Below are 24,685 nucleotides of genomic sequence, written 5' to 3'. Positions count from 1 at the left end.
CTGCTGCCCAGAAATCTGAGGTGTATGCACAGGATGACGTTGTGTTGCAGAAATCCACAGTGCATCTGGGACAGTGCCTAAGCCTTCCCCCATATATAGTTGTGAGCTTCTTAGGCGTGAGGTAGATTTGATGGAGATAATATAATTGGATATATTTGAGGTGTGTGTTTCGGGAAACCTTTTGTGGGTACGTTAACATTCCTGCCCAACTGCTGTTAGAAATGTCCCTCCATTTCATTTGTAGCGCCTGCAACAGTTTCCTAATCATCCCACCAATGGCGCTGTAGAACCACTTCACCAAATGATTTTCTGCTCCCATGGACAAAAATAGTTGGAGCACTGCGTGGGTCTATGGTTCATCCAACCCCTGTTCTCTAAGGGCCATGAACGTCCAGACAAGTGACTTATAATAGAGGAATATACCCCAGTGGAAACCCTTGAGTCTCAATCAAGGTTGCCAGGGGCTTCAATGTGGATTTCTCATAACAGTCACCCACTGTGATCTGTCCTGTTTAAGGTCCAGCTCGCCATCTGAGTCACTGTCAAAGCACCAAGGTCCTCAGGATGTCTGCGTTGCTCTATAGGCCCACCTCCTGGCACCTCAAATTCAGTATGCTGTAATAGCACTGAAGATTACAGTGGACAAGTGGGGGAAGGGTATGGGGAAGGGAACAGTGGGGAAGGAGACCTGTAAAACAAGAAAATTATACACATACAAACAGTATATATATATATATTTATATCTCTTATAGTCAAAGATTTAATGCATAGGCGTTTTGCAGTTTAGGAAACACAGTTATGAAACAACACTGTGTTGCAGGCTTAATATAATACCACCTTATGTATTTGTCCTTGAGACGTGTTAAACACACACTATTTATGTTCATAAATCTATCACAAGAATAAACATGAGCCTGTGTTGAGAGAGTTGAAATCAAAACGATGAATTACTCAAGCACACTCTCTTAGACAAAGCATAATATCATCCTTTAAATTACACCCCTTGAATGCGGCATATTCGTAGTGGTTTTTTGTCAACAAACAAACTGTAACCATGTATGCATGCCTTTCAATTAAACCACTTAAATATGGAAATGTTCATACTGACATTTAAACAAAGAATAGTCCCAAAACTGTAAACTTGAATGCCCGTAATAAAAAGGAAAATGAAATACCCAGAAGAGCACGGACTGCTCTGACATTCACTGAGGAAGGTTCACAAACTGATCTCCGAGTTGAGATCAGAATGCGGGCGCCGGCATGCTGCAATCACCAGCTGGGACAAAAATAAAAACGGGCGAAATGCGCTTGGAAGACGATCTTCAAAGAGACACCGCAAGAGGAAGGCACGTGTCTCTGCTGGAAAGCGCGAGCCAAGAAAGGCTTACCTGAAAGGCTTTAAGCTGCAAAGTAGCAAACAGACTCACTCAAAGGACCGGAACAACGGAGCTGCTCCCCATGGAGAATAGCTTGAAATGTGAGCACTGCCCAAAAGGGCAGGGCTCTATTTATAAGATTGCCACACCCAAGATGGCTGCCTTCAGAGACTTCTGGGACTTGCCGTCCCCAATATGGAAACACAAAAGAAAATAAACATGCACCACTAACTACAACATATTATGGAGAAGTGAACACAAGACAGTCAGTGATGTCTTAACGTAGGGCACTGCAGCCACCTCCTAGCCGCGCTGGAAAAATGCTGCTTTCCACACGTGATGTTTTCTTGCGACGTGAACACGGGACTTCCCATAGGGGTTGATGGAAGCCCTTAATATGAAGGTTAGTCGGGCGGGCCCTAGAACGCACGCCACTGCGATGCTAACAGTACTCCCCCCTCCCAAGCGGATTCTAGCGCCTGGCTTTGACGGATGGAGGAGATGAAAGCGTCAAACAAGTTGAGGTGCATGTACATCACGAGTAGGCACCCAGGAGTCACTCTCAGGACCATACCCCTTCCAGTAAACCAAATACCACACAGTATTGTTATGCAATTTGGCATCCATGATTGCTCTCACCTCGTATTCCCATTCCCCGGGAACCAAAATCGGGGAAGGACGAGGACGACAACGTTGTGGAGCTTTTTTCAATAAGGAAGTATGAAAACTGGATGAATACGAAGTATGCGAGGTACAGCCAACTTATACGTAACAGGGTTCACTTGTTTAAGTACACGATATGGGCCTATGAATTTGGGATGAAACATGTGTTTATGTTTAAACACTATATATTTGGTAGAGAGCCATACCTTATCACCTGGCTGATAGACAGGACCTGGACAATGACGTTTGTCATATTGTTGTTTATATGTTTTTTTGGCATTTTCCAAATGGCTGTGTATCTGAGATTGAGTTTGGTGAATGTGTTGTATTGTAGTTTTTACTGCAGGTGTGAGTTCTGTTGCTGGAGGTATGATGACTGGCAACGTATGTGGATGGTGACCATACAGTCCAAAGAAAGGAGTAGTACCTGTGGAAGAATGATAAGCATTGTTATAGGCCAATTCAGCTAGCCAAAGAAGATTCACCCAGGAAACTACCTCTTCATCAGCATAGCAACGCAGATATTACTTCAGAGTTTGGTTTAGACGTTCAGTTTATCCAACAGTCTGTGGATGATGACTGGTTGATAATGTGGATGAAACCTTCAGTGCCTTACACCATGTTTGCCAGAATTGTGAGGTGAATTGCGAACCCCGGTCGTAAAGAATAGTTTTGGGAAGGCCATGTAAACGTACCACATGATGTAATAATAGAGTTGCTAACTGGCTGGACGTAGGTAATCCTGAACCAGCAATCAAATGTGCATATTTCGTCAGACCATCCACTACAACTAAAATTACTGTACAACGTTGCACCCAATAAAGTCTAAAGAAATATGCTCCCAAGGTTTGGTCGGGGTGAGTAGTGGTTGTAATAAACCTTTAGGTTTAGAATGATCAGATTTATTTCGAGCACAAGTATCACAGGCAGTTACCATGGTCTTAATGTCTTATTTCAGAGTTGCCCACCAGAAGTACCTCTGTACTAATTCTAAGGTTTTTGGAACTCCTGGATGTCCTGCTGTTGGATTAGAGTGTAACCATTGAAACAGTGTCTTTTGTAAGTTCTGTGTAGGCACATACAGACAAGCTTCATGCAAAGGCAATCTTTGTTTTATTGTTCATTTGGGATGTTCTTTAAGCCATTTTTGCCAACCCTCAATCTTAAAAGAATCTGGAAAATTGTCAAAAAACTTTTCAGTTTCTGTTAAACAAAGTATCTTTGACAGAGTTATGATTGCTTGAGGAGGCCCAGTATCATATATAGCAGTAGAATCTTGTCGAGAGAGGGCATCAGCTTTTCGATAATCTGATCCAGGTCTAAAAGTGAATACGAAATCAAACTCTGCAAAAAAGAGCATCCATCGCAATTATATTGGTGTAAGGAGTCTTGCCGAACTCATGAATTGCAGGTTGCGATGATCCGTGAAAACAGTAATGGTATGTTTTTCTCCTTTTAAGTAATGACGCAACTCCTTAAAAGCATCTCTTATTGCTAAATTCTTTTTCGGCAATGAAGTAATTTTGTTCATTTTCATTAAGGTTTCGAGACATGTAAGTTACAGGGTGCAACTGACCATTATCAGGGTTTCTCTGGGATAACACAGCTCCTGTTGCGATATCAGGCGTATCTGCTTCTACAATGACTGGTTGTTCCACATTTGGATGTGCCAAAATAGGAGCTGAAGTGAAGGCTGTTTTAAGAGTTGTAAATGCTGCGTCAGCTTATTCAGAGCAGTTAAATAGTTCTTTCTTTCGCAACAATTTTGTAATAGGAGCCACTGTATTGGAGAATTGGTTAATGAAGCGACGGTAAAAATTGGCAAAACCAAGGAAACATTGAACGTCTTTTACTGAAGTAGGTGTAGGCCATTCCATCACAGCTTTGATCTTTCATTCTGCCATTTGCATTCCTGAAGGAGATAATATAACACCCAAAAATTCCACTGTGGTGACATGAAACTCACATTTGCTTAATTTGCAATAAAGGTGATTTTTTCGAAGGACTAGTAGAATTTATTTTCTTTACATGTTGTTCATGTTCTGATACACTATTGGAGTAGATAAGTATATCGTCTATGTAGACAATTGCGAATAAATCCAAAAAGTCTTGTAAAACGTAATTTTGAAAAAACTGAAACACGGCAGGCGCATTGCAAAGTCCGAATGGCATAACGGTGTATTCATAGAAGGCATATCTGGTCTTAAATGCAGTTTTCCATTCGTCACCAGATTATATTCTTACCAAATGATAAGCTCCTTGCAAATCCAATTTTGTATAGATTACGGCTGTTTTCACTTGATCGAGAAGAACTAGAATAAGAAGTAAGCGATACCTATTTTTGACAGTGATCTTATTCAAAGCTCTGTAATCTATACAAGTCCTGAGATCTCCATTCGCCTTTGGGATGAAAAAAGTGGCGAGGCTTCTGGGGATTTGGAGGGATGAATGAATCCGTTAGCTAAATAACGATCAAGATAATCCCTCAAGTACTTGTTTTCTTGTTCGGTTAAGGCATAAATGCGACAACTTGGGACAACAGAGCCTGGTACTAAATCTATTTGACAGTCATGATGTCTGTGTGGTGGTAAAACCTCTGCTCCTTGTTCATCAAATACATCAGCAAATGTTGCATATTGCCATGGTAATTCAGTGTCTTTCTCAGCAGAGGTTGCAACATGGAAATTAGGTGAAAGTGTAGATCCGAAGATAATGCAGTTTTTGTGACAAAAGGAAGATGTAAACTGAATGGTTCTTTTTTCCCAATCAATGTGAGGATTGTGAAGAGGTAACCACGGTATTCCCAGAATAAGGCCATACTGTGGGGCTTTAATAACATCAAAGACAATATCTTCTGAATGGCTTTAATTATTAGTGTAGTCATGACACCTCAATTAGATTGGTATTGTTTACAAGATTACAGGACCTCCAGACAGAGTACTACCGTCCACTGCTTGCACAATCTCTGGACTTGCTTTCTTTCTACAGGGAATGTTTAACTGAAGTGCTGTGGAATTATTAAGAAAATTTCCTGTTGTCCCTGAATCAATTAGAGCACTCATTCTGTGTTTTTGATTGAGAAAATGGAATCTAATTCAATACAGAAATGCGCAGTCTTTGGAATGTGAATGGTAGAATCAGTCATCTGAGAAGGTATGGTTACTACACCCAAGTGTAACCCTTCTTTACTTCTTGGGCTTTTTAGATTTCCGTACTACTTTCTAAACTGGCCGCACTTTTATTAAATGGTGGTCCTTTATTTTTAGGTTTCACTGAACATTCTTTTACAAAGTGTCCTTTGAGGCCACAATATAAACATTGACCATTTTCCCGTGCAAGTCTTTTTCTTCCTTTGTCAAAGGTTGATGCAAAGTTACTATTTTCATAGGTTCTGGTGCATTGTCCACAGGACCAGAGCTGCTTTATGTTTTGTCAGAACGCCACACTAATTTCTCTAGTCTTTTTCTTTCTCCTTTTCTTTCAGAAAGACGATGATCCAACTGAAGTGTTAGATTGATAAGATCAGAACATGTAGTGGACTAAGGATCAATCTGAGCTAAAATATCTTTCAATTCTTCTTTTAATCCTTGATAAATAAGGGCTGACCTTTTTTTTTCAGACCACGCCGTTTCTGCAACAAATCAGTTGAAATGTGCTAAGTATACAGCTAAATCTTTATTTCCTTGTCATAACTCCAAAATTTCTCGATCCGCTGATAAAGTCACTGCCCGTCTGTCAAAGACTTTTTCGAATTCTTGAACAAAGAGTCTCCAGTTATATAGCAAAGGACTGTCTTGACGAACCAATGGTACTGCCAGGTAGCAGCGTCTCCAGATAAATATGAAATCAAAAAGGCTATTCTGGATTGTGGATCAGGGAATGCACCAGGTCTACATGTGAAATGTAATTCTACTTGAGTAAGAAATATTTGCACTTTCCCAGAATCACCTGAAAAGCGTTCTGTGGCATCCAATGATATAGGAGTTGGAATTGTGAGGCCTATGTTCGTGGGTGATGTAGAATCTGAAGGAAGTGGAGTGTTTTCCCAAGTCCCCCGTAAAGGAGTTTGTTCACTAGCTCCTACTCTGGTCTGCAATTGTGCTACTTTATCAGCCAGAGCCGCAGTCGCATTCTTAGATTCTACCAAATGTTTCTGCATTTGGGTTATTACTTTAAACAAATCATCTGAGGTGGCCATGATACAGCTTCGCAGAGATCAGGAGGACTTTTAATTTGTGAGCTCACTATTCTGTCGAAGCACCACGTTCTCAGGATGTCTGCGTTGCTCTATAGGCCCACCTCCTGGCACCTCAATTTCAGTATGCTGTAATAGCACAGAAGATTAGACTGGCCAAGTGGGGGGAAGGGTTTGGGGAAGGGAACAGCGGGGAAGGAGACATATAAAATAAGAAAATTATACACATACAAACAGTATATATCTACATATTTATATCTTTTATAGTCTGAGATTTAATGCATAGGCGTTTTGCAGTTTAGGAAACACAGTTATGAAACAACACTGTGTTACAGGCTCAATATAATACCACCTTATGTATTTGTCCTTGAGTACCTGTTAAACACACACTATTTATGTTCATAAATCTCTCACAAGAATAAACAGGAGCCCGTGTTGAAAGAGTTGAAATCAAAACAAAGAATTACTCAAGCACACTCTCTTAGATAAAGCATAATATCATCCCTTAAATTACACCTCTTGAATGCGGCATATTCGTAGTGGTTTTTTGTCAACAAACAAACTGTAACCATGCATGCATTCCTTTCAGTTAAACCACTTAAATATGGAAATGTTCATATTGACATTTAAACAAATAATAATAGTCCCGAAACTGTAAACTTGAATGCCCGCAATAAAAAGGAAAGTGAACAAACATTTGCAATGCAATAGGTCTCGCATTTACACGAGTTTAAGCTATTGGCATTGTAAATGACACTGCCTTTTATTTTAATTTTAAAAAAGAAAACAAAAATAAAAGGCATTGTTATTTGTAATGTGAATAGCTCAAACTTGCGTAAATGCGAGACCTATTGCATTGCAAATGCTTGTTCTGCAAATGTAGAGGGGAGTAGAATTACGTGGTGTCAAGTAGAGTGGAAATATGCAGAGTGAAATTATGATGTGTGGGGTGAAATTATGTGGCATGAAAGTATGTTGAGTGGCTTGGAACTGTGTGGCATGGAGCTGAATTGTGAGATGTGGAATTGATTGGCGTGGTGTGGCATAGACTGCAATTGTATGGAAATGAATTATGTTACCTGGAGTTAAATTATGTGGCATGGTGTGGAATTAAGGGATGTGGTGTGGAATTAGTTGGCATGGCGTGGAGTAGGATTATATGGTGTGGTGTGGAATTGTGTGGCATGGAATTGTGTGGCATGGAATTGTGTTGAGAGGAATGGAAGTATGTGTCATGGAATGGAGTGGAAATATGTGGCATGGAATGAAATTATGTGGTGGAGTAGAATTATGTGCCGCTTAGTGGAATTATGTTATTGAGTGGATTCATTAATAGTGGAGTGGAATTATGTGGCATGGAATTACGTGCCATAGAGTGGAATTATGTGGTATGGCATGGAATTAATTGGTGTGGATTTGTGTGGTGTGGCCTAGAATTGTGGGGTGTTGAGGGAAATTGTGAGACATGGAATTGTGTGGCGTGGTATGCAATTGTGTGACATGGAGTGCAATTCTGCGGAGAGGAAGTATGGGGATGGAGTGGAATTATGTGATGTGTTGTGGAATTATGGGGTGTGGTATGGAATTATGTGGCATGGAATTGTGTGCCATGGAATGGAATTATGTGGTGTGGATTTATGAGAAGTGGAGAGCACTTTATGTGGCATGGAATTATGTGGAGTGGAATTATTTTGCATTCACTGAGATAGACATGTTACTGTGTGGCGTGAACTACAATTATGTGACGTGGTGTGCAATTGTGTGTAGAGGAATTCAGTGGCATGAAGTGGAGTTATGTGACATGGTTTGAATTCAAGTGGTGTGGCATAGAATTAGGTGGCAAGGAGTGGAATTATGCTCCGTGGAGTAGAATTATGAGATGTGACATGGAATGGTCTGGCATGGAATTGTGTGGTGTGGAATTGTGTGGTGTGAAATCATGTTGGTTTGGGGAGATTAAATTTCGGTGGTACAGTGTGGTACAATGTGGAATTATGTGGTATGGAGTGGAATTATGTCTCATGGAGTGGAGTTATGTAGCATGATGTTGAGTAATGTGATGTTGCATGGAGTGAATTTATGTGGCATGGAGTTGAATTGTGTGGCATGGAATTGTGGGGTGTTGACTAGTGGAATTATGTGGTGTAGAGTAGAATTAGGTGGCGTGAAATTATGTGGAGAAGAATTGTGTTGCATGGAATTGTTTTGCATGGTATTGTGCGGCATTGAGAGGATTGGAATTATGCGACATGGAGTGGAATTATGTGGCTTGGATTGGAAATATGAGGGTGGAGTGCAATTAGGTGGCATGGAGTTGAATTGTGTGGTGCAGAGTTGTGTTGCACGGAGTGTAATTGTGTTGACTGGAGTGGAATTGTGCAACGTGGAATTGTGTGGCGTGAAATGCAATTGTGTGATGTGGAGTGCAATTGGGTGACATGGAGTGTCACTGAGTGGAGTGGAAATCATATAGCATGGAGTGGAATTATGTGACATGGTAATGAATTGTGTGGTGTTGAGTGGAATTACGTGCCGTGAAATTATGTGGCATGGAGCCGATTTATGTTGAGTTGAATTGTGTGGCATGGCATTACATGCCATGGATTGGATTTAAGTGGCGCAGAATTATTTGGCATGGAATTGTGTGGCATGGAATTTTGTGGTGTGAAATTGTATGGCGTGCAATTGTGTGCCATGGAGTGAAATTTTGAGACATGGAATTGTGAGGAGTGCCACTGTGTGACACGGAGTGCAATTGTGTGGAGTGGGATTAAGTGATGTGGATTGGAATTATGTGACGTGGTGTGGAATTATGTGGTGTGGAGTGAAAGTGTGTGGCATATAGTAGAATTATGTGGCATGGATTTATGTGATGTGCAATTGTGTCGCATGGCAAGGAATTGTGTTGAGTTGAGTGGAAATATGTTGAGCTGAATTATGTGGCGCGAAAGGGAAGAGGCATTATGTGACACAGAGTGGAATTATGTTGTAGGGAGTGAAATTCTGTGGCATAGTATGTGGCATGATGTGGAATTATATGTTGTGCACTGAAGTGGAAATATGCTCATGTTTAAAGTATAGACTGGGAGGGGTGGGATGAAGGTATAGGGCCAGTGAATCGAACAAGCCCAACTACGAAGACTAAGAGATCGCACACGGTGGCAGACCAGACAAGCTGTGCAAGACCCATTTAATGCCACAGGGGCCTACTTTATACAACTCACACGAAGAAAACACATGGGTGAAATATCAATATGTTGTTTTCTGTGTAAACCAGCAGCTCCTGTATTCGGTTTTGTAGCGCTGCGGTAATAGGCGCTACCAACGGACACGAATCGCTCCCTTTGAAAAATTATTATAAAGTACGGCATAGCGAAGGAACGTAAAATACACATTCGTTCTTCGTTGTATTAGGAGAGGGGGGTGCTGGAATCCCGGCGGGATTATAAAGTCACTCTGACGGTTTCTGGTAGTTGAGTCCTAAGACTCCAATCTGCATCAAAACAAGCCTAAAAAAATGCATCTAGGGTGCCACACTGCATATTCTCTAAAAGTACAGTATTCATAGTTAGGTGAAACTTCAGGAATGGCCATTGCCTTCACCACTCATTACTCTCAGGGAAGGTGGTCATTGTGTACTCCACCACATCATGGCCAAGCATGTGGCATACACTCACACTTTGTCTCTTCAGGCTTGTGGAGATTTGTAGTTGGACCCTAAGAGGCATTATTTCTTGTTGCCATCCGTCTTGTTAGAGAAAAAGTGAAAGCAGAAATACTACCAATTTTGAAGTGACACAGAAATGGAAGCTAAACAATAGGTCTGTTCCCAGAATTTCTGTACACTGTCATTTAGCCGATCACAGTGCCAGCTGCCTCATGGTAAGAGTTTCAAAAAGTGCATTCTAGATAAAGATTTGTTAGGGCCGTCCTAGTAATTCCTATATGCATTTGCAAACTACAAGTAAGCCGCAAAGTCAAGTTAAATTTTGAGAGAGAGTATGGAGGCTCGGGGATTGGTATTTGCTGGGCTTGAGAAACTTGGTTTTCTATGGATTTCTGTGCAGCAATCTCATCTGAGATCGAGGGGTTCTGACAGGACAGTAGATGGCATGCGCCCGGACAGGCGATGTGCACGCGCACGGCTGTCTCAGGGCTCGTAAGCAGCGCCCCTCCTATCGCAACTTGGCTGTTGCAGTCGTGAGGAGAGACTGCCTGTTGTTGGCTCGAGCCGTGCAGCTGACGTGACGTGCTGTCTCATCACTGCAGAGCAACACGTGTATTGTGGGCAAAACTCCTCAATTTGGCAAACCGACGTTGGCTCCAAACTTTTAAACCCCATAATGGTAGGCTCAGATTGACTATTCTTTTAGGAGTACTCTAGCGCGACACAAAGCAGAACAAACACCAATTGTCAAACAAAAGAGAGGTTTTGCGCTGATAATTTGAAGCAAAATGTCTGGCTCTGTATTGCATAGCAGCAAGCCCCCTCTTAATGTAATGCAGTGGGGGCATATCAGGGCGGGAACAGCGTTTACATGCAGAGGTAGATCTACTAACCTAGCACAACGTGGCTTTGCGTGAAATCCTAGCAATAATAAAAAGCAGTTGCATAAAATGGCAAAAGAAAAATCCTAGAGGTTTTAAAAGCGCTTGACTGCTAAAGTAGCACAGAACGGGGGTGATGCCTTTGGTGTAAACAGCTTAGTTTAACAACAACAAACCAGCAACAGAGGAGCCCGCGAAAGTGAAAGTGATCGTGATTACGATCGCTACGGAGGAAAGACACATGGCGCTGCGCGCGTGCACGTTCACGTGCACTGTAGCTTTAGGCCACGGCAGCACTTTGAAAAGCCCAGTTATAAAATGTCTCTTCGAACCTTTGGCTCGCGAGACCTAAAAACCCAGAAGTGCACGGACTACTCTGACATTCACTAAGGAAGGTTCACAAACTGATATCCAAGTTGAGATCGGAATGCGGGAGCCGGCATGCTGCAATCACCAGCTGGGAGAAAAATAATGACGGGCGAAATGCGCTTGAAAGACGATCCTGAAAGAGACACCGCAAGAGGAAGGCGCGAGTCTCTGCTGCAAAGCGCGAGCCAAGAAAGGCTTACCTGAAAGGCTTTAAGCTGCAAAGTGGCAAACAGACTCACGCGAAGGACCGGAACAACAGAGCAGCTCCCCACGGAGAATAGCTTGAATAGTGAGCAACGCCCAAAAGGGCGAGGCTCCATTTATAAGATTCCCACACCAAAGATGGCTGCCTTCAGAGACTTCTGGGACTTGCCGTCCCCAATATGGAAGCACTAAAAAAAAGAAAATAAACATGCACCACTAACTAAAACATATTATGGTGAAGTAAATACAAGATAGTCAGTAATGTCTTAACATAGGGCACTGCAGCCACCTCCTAGCTGCGCTGGAAACATGCTGCTTTCCACACCATGACGTTTTCTTGCCACGTGAACACGGGACTTCCCACAGGGGTTGATGGAAGCCCTTAAAGTTAAGGATAGTTGGGGCGGGCCCTAGAACGCACGCCACTGCGATGCTAACAGTCACTGAGAAAAAGGTTGAGGGTTCTCCAATGGGCAGTCCCACCAGCAGAAGGTCCTGAGGGTACAGGGGGCATCTGGCATGTGTCACACACCAACACCAATGGCGAAATTTGTCATGGATAACAGCAGACCATAACTTCCTTTCCCAGGTGTCCTACGCAGGAGCCATACCATCAGCTCTCCCTGGTTAGGCTCTGCTCCATGTCTCCCTAGTTCCATCAAATTCATCCTCTCCAGCCATTTAGCGATCCTCGGCAATTGGACAGCTAAATATTAGTTCCCAAGTCTAGTACCACCAGGACCCCTCCAGTATGGGCTGCTTAAGCACAGCCACAGACACACGAATGCAACCATCATCCCAAATAAGCTCCCAGAGTAGCAAGTCCAGTTACCTAAACCACCCAGCCAGGATCCACGTGGAAAGGTGATTGAACTAATAAAGCATCCGGGGTAACACAATCATCTTAGTGAGCACAATCCGTGCCATGAGGGGAAGCTTTAATGTCCGCCAAAGGCCACACACCCATGTATGGAGCACAGCATGGAACCCAGATTAACCTAACAAGAGTTCTCAAGCTTGTGGTAGATCTGTATCCCCAGGTAAAGGAAGGTGTGGTAGGCCCATTATATATCCAGTCCCAAAGAAGGGCCTTTGCAGGGGGAAGATGCAGGACTTCACTAGGTTCAATTTTAGGCACAAAACCCTGCCAAAGTCTTGTACCAACTGTAGAACGTATGGGGCATTGGTGTTTGCCACATAGATTAGCAGGTCATCAGCATATAAGGAAGTAATATGTTCAGACCCATCTAGCACAATATCCCTACTCCGTCCTCTCTCAATGTACAGTGCCGCCAGGGATTCAAAGGCAAACAGGAGCAAGGACAATGGCATACCTGTCTAGTTCTCCAATGAACCCCTCAGGAACCTGAAATAAATCGACCTATCTTCATACTTGCAGTACGGCCAGTGTATTGCAGGCACACCCACTATACCCAGGTAGTTTGCAGCCCCATTTAAAGCATGAGTCTCTACAGGTATGACCAGCTAACCATGTAAAATGTGTTTTCCTGGTTGATCGACATAAACCCCATCTGCCCTCATCCTGCAGAGATGGAACATGCAGTAGCATAAAAATGCAGCTTGAGTTCAGGGAGACATTGCATTGTGGTATGAATCCACATTTGTCTGGGTGCACTAGTGTCTGCACCTGCAGCAGCAGTTGCACTGCTAGGATCTTGCATAAGATCTTAAAGTCCATATTCAGCATGGACAATGGTCTATATACTGAGACAGATGCCAATTCCTCATGCATCTTGGGGAGGGGGACCAAAGTTGCCTCCTTAATGGAGACCTGCAGCTCACCCCTTTCACATACTCAGAGTTAATAGCCACCAGCCTCGGTTTCTACACTACAACAAATGCCAAATAAAACTCAGTCCCATCTGGACCCAGTGTCTTCCCCGTACCATTTCATGCACAGTTCATATAACTAACTTCCTGAAGTGTGATAGGACTCCGAGCTCCTCTGATGTCTCCACAGGGAGTCGTCGCACCAGCAATGGGTACAGAAAAGCTCCTGTGGCCTCTTTTGGGACTTTGGCCTGCCTCCCATAGATTGTAATGTAATAGTCCGGGAGGCAGTGTTAATGGTCGCCTGGGAGTACACCAGACCTCTGTCTAGCATGTATACCTGGGTTATTGGGATCCCCTACTTTCTGCAATCACCAACCATGCCAATAGCTACCCAGCCCTCATTCTCTTGGGATCAGGCAATATAATCCCTGTACCTATGACACTGGAGCTTCTCCAAGAGGACACTGTACTGCTCCTTAGCTTCCGCCAGCTGCGACCCTGTATCCCTGTCCAGTCAAAGCTAGTTACTTGGCTGCCAGATGGTAACATCCATAGCATTCAGGTCGAGCTCCAGGTCCTTCCTGATGCTCAGAGAATCAGTCAGGCAATATCCCCACACCACTATGTTAAAGGCCTCCCACTTCACAAGGCAATCAAAAGTGGCCACTTGGTTACATTTGAAGTAGACCGATATGGCCTCCTGGTGACCTACTTGGTAGACGTCATCATCCAGAGCGCTTGGGCACAGGTGCCACAGGGGGATTGCTGGTCGCTCTACCTCCAGGCGAATGCACATCAATAGACAGCTCTGATATAGGTTTGCCCGAGTATGTTCCACATCAGCACCCGAAGCCCCTTATGTGCCGCCATCATGGAAACTGTACATGCCCCACGTCTCAGACATCCCACCTCAGCTTATTAGTAGAGGTACCAGCATCAGATGTGGACCTCCCTGGAGTGATCATCAGAACGGACGCCATCCTCAGAGTCCAAGGGACCCCCTCCAGAAATCCCATAGGCCTCCCGTAGAGCCGCTGCCTGGGCCTCATCTGTTTGAGCCTTTGTCGGTTTCCTGACAGGTCCAGAATGTGTAGAGTTACATTTTTCCGCACCTGGTGTCATGGTTGGGTCCTCTCGCCCATTGCACTCTCACCTTGGCCCGCAACCTGGTATTGCTCAAACCATTCCAGGGTATCAGAAGGAGTCAGGAAGATGTGTGGGGCACCGTCCAGCATCACTCGGAGCTTTGCCTGAAATAAGGGAGAGTACAAACCCTGCTTCCTGCAACCCTCTTTTCACTTCCGGAAATGATGCTCTCCTAGCTCAACCAGCTACGGTGAAGTCTGGGAACATAGTCACTGCTGCGTTCTCTATTTGGAAGGGGCTGCCCAAATATGCTTTCCAGAGGAGTGTGTCGCGGTCTCGAAAGTGCACCAGCTGGGCCACCACTGGATGCGGCAGCCTTCATGTAGCCGGGGGCATGGCCAGGACCCTGTGTGCCCCCTCCAAAACAAAGACGGGAGAAAGGTCAATGGGTGCCACCTCCACTTTCATCCAATGTTCTAGGTATACAACCATGTCATTGCCCTATACCCCCTCAGGCAACCCCACAATCTGGACATTATTGCACTGATTGCTCCCTTCTGAATCCTTTGAATTGTGTTCGAACACCTTCACATGATCAGTTAGGTCATTCATCCGTTGTTGCATGGATCTTTGTGGCGGTTGGAGCACATCCATGATTGCCTCAGTGGCCTTAACCTTGTCTCCCAGCTTTTGGTGGTGTGCCCTGAGGAGAGCAAAACACACAAGAGGATGAACGGAATGTTGCACATTGGCAAAACATTCACCCCCAGTCACAGATCTGGGTTTAATCCATCGTTATTTTGCTCACCACGCCACCCCAGTTCAGACATGCCATATGCAAATCAGTCTTGACCCTGTGCCTCATGGAAACAGTCCAGCCCGAACTGCCAAGCCATGTCTTCCCTGGACCGGAATCAAGCATCCTAGGACCGGTTTCGGGGTTTCACCCCTCTTCAGCCAGGATAGCTTGACTTCAGTGGCGTAGTTAGCACGGGACCCACGCCTGGGCATACCCTTCCCACATAGGGTGAACAGCAAAACACACAAGATGATGGACGGAATGTTGCACATTGGCAAAACATTCACCCCCAGTCACAGATCTGGGTTTAATCCATCGTTATTTTGCTCACCACGCCACCCCAGTTCAGACATGGCCATATGCAAATCAGTCTTGACCCTGTGCCTCATGGGAACAGTCCAGCCCGAACTGCCAAGCCATGTCTTCCTTGGACCGGAATCAAGCATCCTAGGACCGGTTACGGGGTTTCACCCCTCTTCAGCCAAGATAGCTTGACTCCAGTGACGTAGTTAGCACTCGACCCACGTCTGGGCATACCCTTCCCACATAGGGTGAACAGCAAAACACACAAGATGATGGACGGAATGTTGCACATTGGCAAAACATTCACCCCCAGTCACAGATCTGGGTTTAATCCATCGTTATTTTGCTCACCACACCACCCCAGTTCAGACATGGCCATATGCAAATCAGTCTTGACCCTGTGCCTCATGGGAACAGTCCAGCCCGAACTGCTAAGCCATGTCTTCCTTGGACCGGAATCAAGCATCCTAGGACCGGTTTCGGGGTTTCACCCCTCTTGAGCCAGGATAGCTTGACTCCAGTGGCGTAGTTAGCACGCGACCCACGTCTGGGCATACCCTTCCCACATAGGGTGAACAGTAAAACACACAAGATGATGGACGGAATGTTGCACATTGGCAAAACATTCACCCCCAGTCACAGATCTGGGTTTAGTCCATCGTTATTTTTCTCACCACGCCACCCCAGTTCAGACATGGCCATATGCAAATCAGTCTTTACCCTGTGCCTCATGGGAACAGTCCAGCCCGAACTGCCAAGCCATGTCTTCCCTGGACCGGAATCAAGCATCCTAGGACCGGTTTCGGGGTTTCACCCACCACTGGATGCGGCAGCCTTCATGTAGCCGGCGGCTTGGCCAGGACCCTGTGTGCCCCCTCCAAAACAAAGACGGGAGAAAGGTCAATGGGTGCCACCTCCACTTTCATCCAATGTTCTAGGTATACAACCATGTCATTGCCCTATACCCCCTCAGGCAACCCCACAATCTGGACATTATTGCACTGATTGCTCCCTTCTGAATCCTTTGAATTGTGTTCGAACACCTTCACATGATCAGTTAGGTCATTCATCCGTTGTTGCATGGATCTTTGTGGTGGTTGGAGCACATCCATGATTGCCTCAGTGGCCTTAACCTTGTCTGCCAGCTTTTGGTGGTGTGCCCTGAGGAGACACATTACTGTCACCACCTTCCCAATCTGCTGCTGGAGCGTGTGTTTGGAGTCTGCAATAATGCCAGTATTCTGCCTAGCATGAGTTGTAAGGCAGGTGTCAGAAGTACCAGGGTAGACTCCCCGTGCCTTCCCTCCATCTGGGTTGGCCCATGGATCACCGCAGTCATGCCACCATCTTTTGGTCTGTTTCTGCCCATTGTCTTGTCACCCCAAAATGTGTCCCAAGCATCTCTGCAAGATTCTGCCTCTGCTAACACGGCAGTGGAGCCCCTACCAGGGAAGCGGCCAGGCAAGTGTAGCAATTGACCCTGACAGCCTTTCCTTCACAGGCTTTGAGCTCCCTGGCGGTCAAGGTGTCATTCTCCCAGCCCTGACACAGAACCAGTCAAATGTCCTCCAATGGGAGGAGGTGCTTCCAAGGTGGCTATCCCAATGTGCCCAGGACCAAGTTTTGTTTCCCTCACAGGGTTGTCACAGCCAGAGATCATAGAGGCTGCATGGGGTTGGCTGCACCCTCTGGGCAGCAGGGCCAGCCACACATGCCAAATACAGGTCCAGGGGGGTCTAAGCATACCTGGGCCCCCCCAGGTGCCAGGGCAGTGCACTTCCCCCACCATGATGTTAGGTGGCACCACGGGCTCCCTTGCCCCCACATGGTCTCAACAGTAGCTGGCCTAGCTTGGCCACAAGGGGGCCAGGCAGGCGATGTAAGCTGTGGGTTCCCCAACAGGGCACTCTCCCAGTAGGTTGTCCTATTTCTGCTGTGGCCAGTTCACTGCTGGGCCTGGGGATCCCCGTGGAGGCCGGATGGTGCCTGATCCATTCCTGAGAGGTGGCACCAACACCATGCAGCAGTCCCTCTCCCAGATCTTCTGGGCCCAGGGGCTACCGCCATCACCCGAGACTTGGTGCAGGGCCCATGTCTACAGCATTCTCCTTGGGAGCCCATGTTGCCGTCCCAGTTTTCTTCTTGGCTCCACGTCTCCTGACCCGTCTCTGTGTCTTCTAGGAGAGGTCATGAGCGTGGTAGCCGGGTGAGAACAGGCACCCGTGAGTCAGTAGGAGGCCCCACCGGCCTACTCCGATCACGTTGGGAGCCCTCCCTGACCTCCTGGAGTCAGGATCCCAGGTACAGGTTAAGCATAGGATCCCTGGAACAGATAAAGTGATCAGGGCAGAGCTTCATGCATCCGCCATGATCACTGGTCAAGTCACGCTCCCATACCTGTATATACTCACTTTGACAATATTTTGGTAGTTGATATTTTAGCTGCAGTTCATTGGTAGCACAATATTTATGGACATAATATTCTGACATATAACTATATTGAAGGTCAACAGGATAACAGAAATTGTTGAAACACGCTAAAAAGTATCAAAAAAGTACAATTTTCTCATAATAGAAATTAGCTCTAAGTCCAGTAGCAAAAACATAAAACAAGCACTGGTGATGCAATAGATCTGCTTTAATGTGCTGCACTCTCACAGACACGGTGCTCACCCTACAATCACATGGACAGATTATTTTACATCTGGTGTACTGAGATAGGATTGAAAATCAAGTAAGAGATTTTGCCTGTTCTGTTGTGATGGTACAAGGGCACAACCAAGAGTGCATGAGAATGGGAACAAAACCGGATAGAGGTCATGGAAGCCAAAAGCTAAGAGCTGAGCTACTCAAGACAAGTGCCAGGAAGTGTCTTGTGTGTTTTTTGCATGGCCCATTGTAGTTGCCCCTATGTTAGCCTAACTGTGCACATTGTAAGCCTCATTTTCCTTTGCACACACTATATAAACATGCTTGCTTTTGTGCCACAGTGTACTTTCACACGAAACCTGCATATGTTTTCGGCTTCTGTCCTTTTACTGGGATTTAGTCTGGACACCACCGACAAGGTCAAACAACATTGTCCCTTGGTATTCCTTCTGGCCAGGCACTAGCGCCTAGACAAAACACAAGAATGCAGCTGTTGTTTATGTGCATGCATATCCTAGCATACAGATGAGTACATGAGACACAAATACACACATGGAACAAGAATTCTGAGACAAGAACTGCTGAGATGTAAAACATTCAACTGTATATGCTGAAGTACGGGGTCTGCAGATAATCCCAAAGATCTTTCCTATAATCCTTTAGCTTTACTCGGAGGGGAGGAGGGGATAGGTTACTTTGTCTTACAAAATGACAGCACTTTTCAAGATATATGGATTATTGTCCATGTTAACAGTATTTTTATTATGCATTTGTTTTCTTATTGTGGCACGTATACTGCATTTTAGAGCACAATAGTTTAATAAATTATCTGAACTTTCTTCGTGTCTCTTGTTTATCTTATTGTGGAAAAGTACGAGTGAGAAAGCAAAATGGTGTTTTCTGTTACCGTGATCCCTGAGAGGGTCGAGAGTGTTGTGTTCTGGGGTGCCAATTCTCTTGTTTTTCTGGTATGGTTAGGAGGGCAAGTGAGACACTATAGTGAGTCGGACTTTGGCTCACAGATACTGAGATAATAGGATGGCGCAGTCTCTACGTGCTGATGTTCCATGGTCCCAAGAATAGTTCTGTTCCAGAGCAGAATCCCTGTAATATGGCGCCCAAAGTTTGGTCAGGTACTTACTTGTGAGAACCGCGAGTAGTGCTTGTATTTGTCCACAATACACTTGCACCTTTGCCGGGAGACGGTCGTGGTGCTGGAGATTTCTCCTCCGCAGTGATTAATTGGTACCTAGTTGGTTTTTCAAGCTTGAATAATAAAGGTTTATACCCATATTGTGCTACCGTTTGAATCATTTTCCATTTCGCTATAGCTAATCCTGTGACCATTAATGTTAATTGCCATCCGGCAGGTACTCAACATTTGCTTCAACCTGGAGTCCCTAATGCGAGAACCCCTGTGATGCTTGTAGTTGAGGTGGATGCTGCATACCGCTTTGAAGTCTTTTATTCACATTTCTGGCTGTGGACGCTAACAATAACACTTTTCATGAGTATATTGTACCCGTTCCATATCGCCCATATGCACTTCTTGAAATTTCACTTACGGTTTGGGAACACCAAACATAGAATAACGGCGCCCTTCCTCATGTCCTTGGTAATGTATTCAAATGGTCCCCTTAAGTAATGACGGGGCCACATGGCCAACGTTAGCTGGTTATACCCCATATACCGATTTGAACGCGCTCAAGTTGATTTAGACGCATGTTGTATGATGTTTTAGTCGGCCAATATAGACGACGTACTCAGTTTATTTCACATAGTTTGTTAGCTGAACCGGCCAAGATTGGTCTGCAAGCTGAGGCTCAACAACCTGCTGGGCCCGTAATTAGTCCTGTGATTGTTAATTTTATTATGGGCAAATGGCCCACAAATTGCGAAGAAATTCCCTTCTGGATTGCCCAGAAGATCAACCAACTTGAAGCTGTGTTTTCCCTTATGGGACCCTAAGACAAGCACTAAATTCTTACTACATGCTTACCGAATGGTTTGGTTCCCACTAAAGCAGACTACAATACCAAGGGGACTATTTTTGCCACAGTTTACACTCTTTGTCATGGCACTCCTTGACGGCCGTTCTACTGAATGTCCTCAAAATATACAGAAGGAGCATGGGACAGGTCCTGCCCTCGATTTGGGGATGTTACTAGTTGGAAATTTTTCTGTTGTTTCCAAAATTATTCTTTCTAATGTTAAAGGTGAAGCAGTATCCTTGGCCATTTGCCAACGTCTTGTCATGGTAGCTGTAGTCGACCACGAATGAGAGTTGCCGCTTATTATTGGGGATGTACAAACATTTTTGGGACGCAATAGTTTGGGGTCCAGACCAACAGTCCCACCTCTTGCTAAACTTGGTTCCGATAAGGATGCCTTAGTAGTCTAAGCAACAAAAGCCCAGACAGCGCAGAGGTCCTCCGCCCCCCCCCCCCCCGAATATTCTGAAAGGCGATCCGATTTTCGTGATCGCACAAAAATGTAAACTCCAGATAGGTATCAAATCCTTGACACCCATTCTCCTCGTACATTTCAGGGATCATCTAAACATCAGTACGATAGTGTATGGCAGACTGATTGCAGACCACCAGAATACGTGCAACCTAAAAGGGAGACACATTGCTTTTGAAGATAAAGAAAGAGGGTAGACCTCCTCTTTATAAGGCCTCTTTTCAAAAGGAGTTGCAGCATTGACAGCTAAATATGCAACAGACGGTGAGAACCCTTCTCCTGAACAGAAGTTGGTTGGTGACTAACCTTGACAGCACAGTGGAGGTCACCATTGTAAGCCTGACTCTCCACCAGTTTCTGGTGGCAAAAGCAACGGACACATTTATTACAATTGCGACCATGGACACCCGCGTGGCCCGTCCAGACAGATTATTTCTCTTAGATATTCAAATTGAAGGTGACGTTAAATGCCCAATTAAAGCCATCTTCTAGGACAATTTAACGTCTTATGACATTCTCTTGGCGGAGGTCGATTGGTCCCTACCATTTGTTCTTGCATGCCCTCAGGGTGAGGATATTATTCTTCGTTCTTTCTCGCACCATGTCCCTAACAAAGTAAAACAAGCTTCTGCTTCTGAATGGGCCCTTGCATTGGCCCCTGCACTTTATCATAAGCATACAGGCTAGGATAAGGATTCTCCTTACCATGTTATTCCTATACGGTCTACTCCTCAGGTACAACCACTGTATCCGATTAAACGGGATGCTAAAGCAACCGTCAAAGACATTCTTTCCCAACTGGAGTACCAGGGAGTCTCTCAAATGAATAATCTTCTTTTTCTGGTTCTAAAACCTGATCATGACTATCATACAGTCTTGTATTATAGACATTTGAATAGTCGCCGCACTTTTGCTGTGCAAAAAACCCATAGTACGGCACTGATTAATGATATAGTCCATACAAAATATGAGACCACCTTGGATATTTCCAATGGTTTTTCAACCACAATTTGGCCCCATAGAGCCGTGACTGGTCCGCATTTAGCACCCTGGGTTTTTCAATTGCACTACGACTGACTCTCTATGGGATATAAGAATAGCCCCGGGCGGGTCGTGGCTTGCCAAGGGGAAGATGGCCACTTTCTAGAGCAGCTCCATCCGACCGCCCGAAAAACCCCAATAAATCCAACCCACTATCCGCAGCGGGACCGAGTGAGGCCTTGTCAAGGAACGCTCAGTGCCCGTGTGCTAATGATACCTCAGGGAGCTGCATTGGGCTCGATCATGGAGGAAGGCCCGGAGGGGCCTGTCAGACAATAAGATCTCCAGACTCGAGTGGTGGGGACCCAAACAAGCCTATGAGGATATGGGGCAGATCCTGCCCCACTCGGCTAAAGAAGACTTCATGGGACCTCATGAGGGGATGAAATAAGGCTCAGAGAACCTAATTCCGTGTCTGCCCAGTCCAGCAGCAGTGTCTGCAGATGCATTGGGTGGCGTGAGCCCTCTGCACCCCTGACGTATCACGACAGACCCGGAGCCTGGTGGTAAAGAGGCAGTGAGAATGTGACTTCCTCTTAACGCCTGGAAGGACCTAGATGCGGTAGATGCGCTGGTTGAGGGGCCAGCTACCATCCTGGGCTGGATCTGGAAAAGGGCCAACGGCAAAAAGATGCACACGAGGCCCCCTTGAAGTTGAGGGGGACCTTCTAGACTCTCCATACTCCCCCCCCCCACACTACACAGCGATAAAACAGACACAGGCCCAGGGAGACGGGCTGCTACATCATGAGACTCCTGGACACGGTGAGCCCAGGGGGTTGGTAGAGGCGTGACACCATGGTGAGCCCCGGAGACCAGGGCGCCTGAATTAACTAGAGAAGCCAGCAGGTTCTGCCATAGCCCCAGTGGACAGTTTGGTACTGAGGGGGCTGAGAAACATCTATTGGGAGTTCGGGAGCAGGAAATCTGACAGGCCATCAGGCAGCTTTAATTTGCTAGGGTAGGCGGCAGAGAGTACTGCACCCCAGACACCCTATTCTTCTCCTGCGGGTCACATCTGGGTTGAAGTAGCTGTGCTCCGACTGACCTGTGGAACCTTCAAAATGACAGGCAGGAAAGGACCATGTAACAAACAACAGATAAAACTGTATAAGTACACTTTGCCCTAGGGGCGCCCACCAGCTTGGAGGCAATGGCGGCGCAGCTGGCACCTAAGAACTCGTCCTCTCCTGCTGCTTCCAAACCTACGTTGCAATATGTCATGGCAGCCTTTTAAGGAGTTAGGACAGACCTAGCAGTGAGAATAGACTCAGTGACCATGGACCCTTGGAACATGGAAGCCTGCATGAAGGAGGTGGAGGGGGTCACGACTGGACTGGCGACGGATACAAAAGCTCTTCAGAAACAGGTACTCAAGCTTTCGGTAACCACTAAGGCACTAGGGGCCATGCTGGAAGACTGGGAAGGCCGCTCCCTAAGCAACAAAGTTGGAATAATTGGGGTACCAGAAAAAGCAGAGGGACCAGCGGTAGTCCTATTATTGCAGGACCTCACAACAAACATGCTCCAGCCCCGAGACCTGTCTAATTACTTCTCCGTGGAGTGAGCCCACCTCCTTCTGTGGACCTGGCCAAGGCTGGGAGCCCTGCCGCCCCCCGTAACCTCGAGAATATTCAAATACAGAGACCGGGATGTGAATCTTCAAGCTGCCCGGAGAGCCCCACCACTTACATATGAAAACACCACCATCACCTTCTTCCCTGACTTTACTTTGATGGCACAACAGAAACGTCAGAGCTTTCTTGAGGTTAAAAAGGCCATGAGGGTAAACAAAATCAAATACTCAATGCTCTTTCCCGCGACACTCAGAATTGCAGCCGACAGCAAGGTATGGCGTTTTTTCACTCTAATGGAGGTATGGGAGTGGCTGGATGGCTGGAGGACTGTGGGCAGAACACGACACAAGAATCAAAGGAGCAACACATCAGACTTCCTCACAAGACAGACCCTTCTAAGGCCTGCAGGGAGTGAGTACGCGGTCTGGAGTACCACTTAAAGACTCTTTGGGCACTGAGCAAACCGAGCAGATATGTGGGCCTAGCGTGAATGCATCATCTGGCCTAGCGGAACTATGGATTGGAATCGAATACACAGCTAAGAACTACTTTTCTAGATCTGAATGTTTTATAATTTAGTTATTGATCTTTATAATAGCTAATGTTGATATTGCACCTAAATTATGTACTGGGTAGGAGGGGTGTGGCCAACAGGCCTCCACATGGTTTGAGCTCACAGACTCATGGTATTTTTGATATGAGGTGACAGGCACTCTGCAAATTGAGGTGGTATGAGGTTCTGTGCCCACAGTACAGGGTAGCAGGGAGGGGAGGGGAGGGAAGTTATGTTTTCAGGGGTCATGTTGCCATCTTTAGGGTGGAGCAGTTCTATTGTTATATAGGATGTTTAGCTTGCCACGCACAGGGATTCAGAATGGTCTGTTGGAAGGCGGGAGGGACGTGATTTCATCCATTACGACTGATGACATCGGGCACAGACTACGACTAAGCCAAAGCAGTTCAAATCATCACTTTAGTTAACGGGGCGAACCCCCCAGACTTAAAACCTAGGCACCCACATAAATGTACCACCCTGAGAATAATGACCTGGAATGAAAATGGCCTTGGTAATAACATAAAATGCACAGAGATACTTCAATAACATCACAGACAAATATAGTCCTGCTGCAGGAGACACACATAAAGGGTAACAACTGTAAAGCGCTAGACAGATATGGATACAAACTCCTTGCACATGCAGGGTTTACATCGAGGTCACAAGGGGTAGGGATACTATCCAGGACGGCACTTCACTGTATCTGGCAAAATTTGACACAATCAGATGGGAAGGATGTAGCGCTGACAGGGGTATGGGAATGCAAGGTCATCAACATTTGGTTAGTTTACACACCACCAAAACTACATGCCGACATCCTACCTGTGATCAGTACACTACTACTGGAACTCTCATTGGGTTTGGGTGGGCACATGAATGCCCAATGGACCCGGAATGGGACCGAGTGTCAAAATCGGAATGGGAAATGGGGACGGAACCTCTGCGACCATTCACAGAGGCCCTTGGGCTAGTGGACCTCTGGTGTGAGCATAACCCTAAGACCAAACAATATATGTCTTATTCGGCACCTCACGGGGGATCCTCCCAACTGGACTACCTACT

The sequence above is a fragment of the Triturus cristatus genome, chromosome 2_1 (assembly GCF_964204655.1).
Source record: "Triturus cristatus chromosome 2_1, aTriCri1.1, whole genome shotgun sequence".
Lineage (NCBI taxonomy): Eukaryota > Metazoa > Chordata > Amphibia > Caudata > Salamandridae > Triturus > Triturus cristatus.
This window is presented reverse-complemented; position numbering follows the sequence as displayed.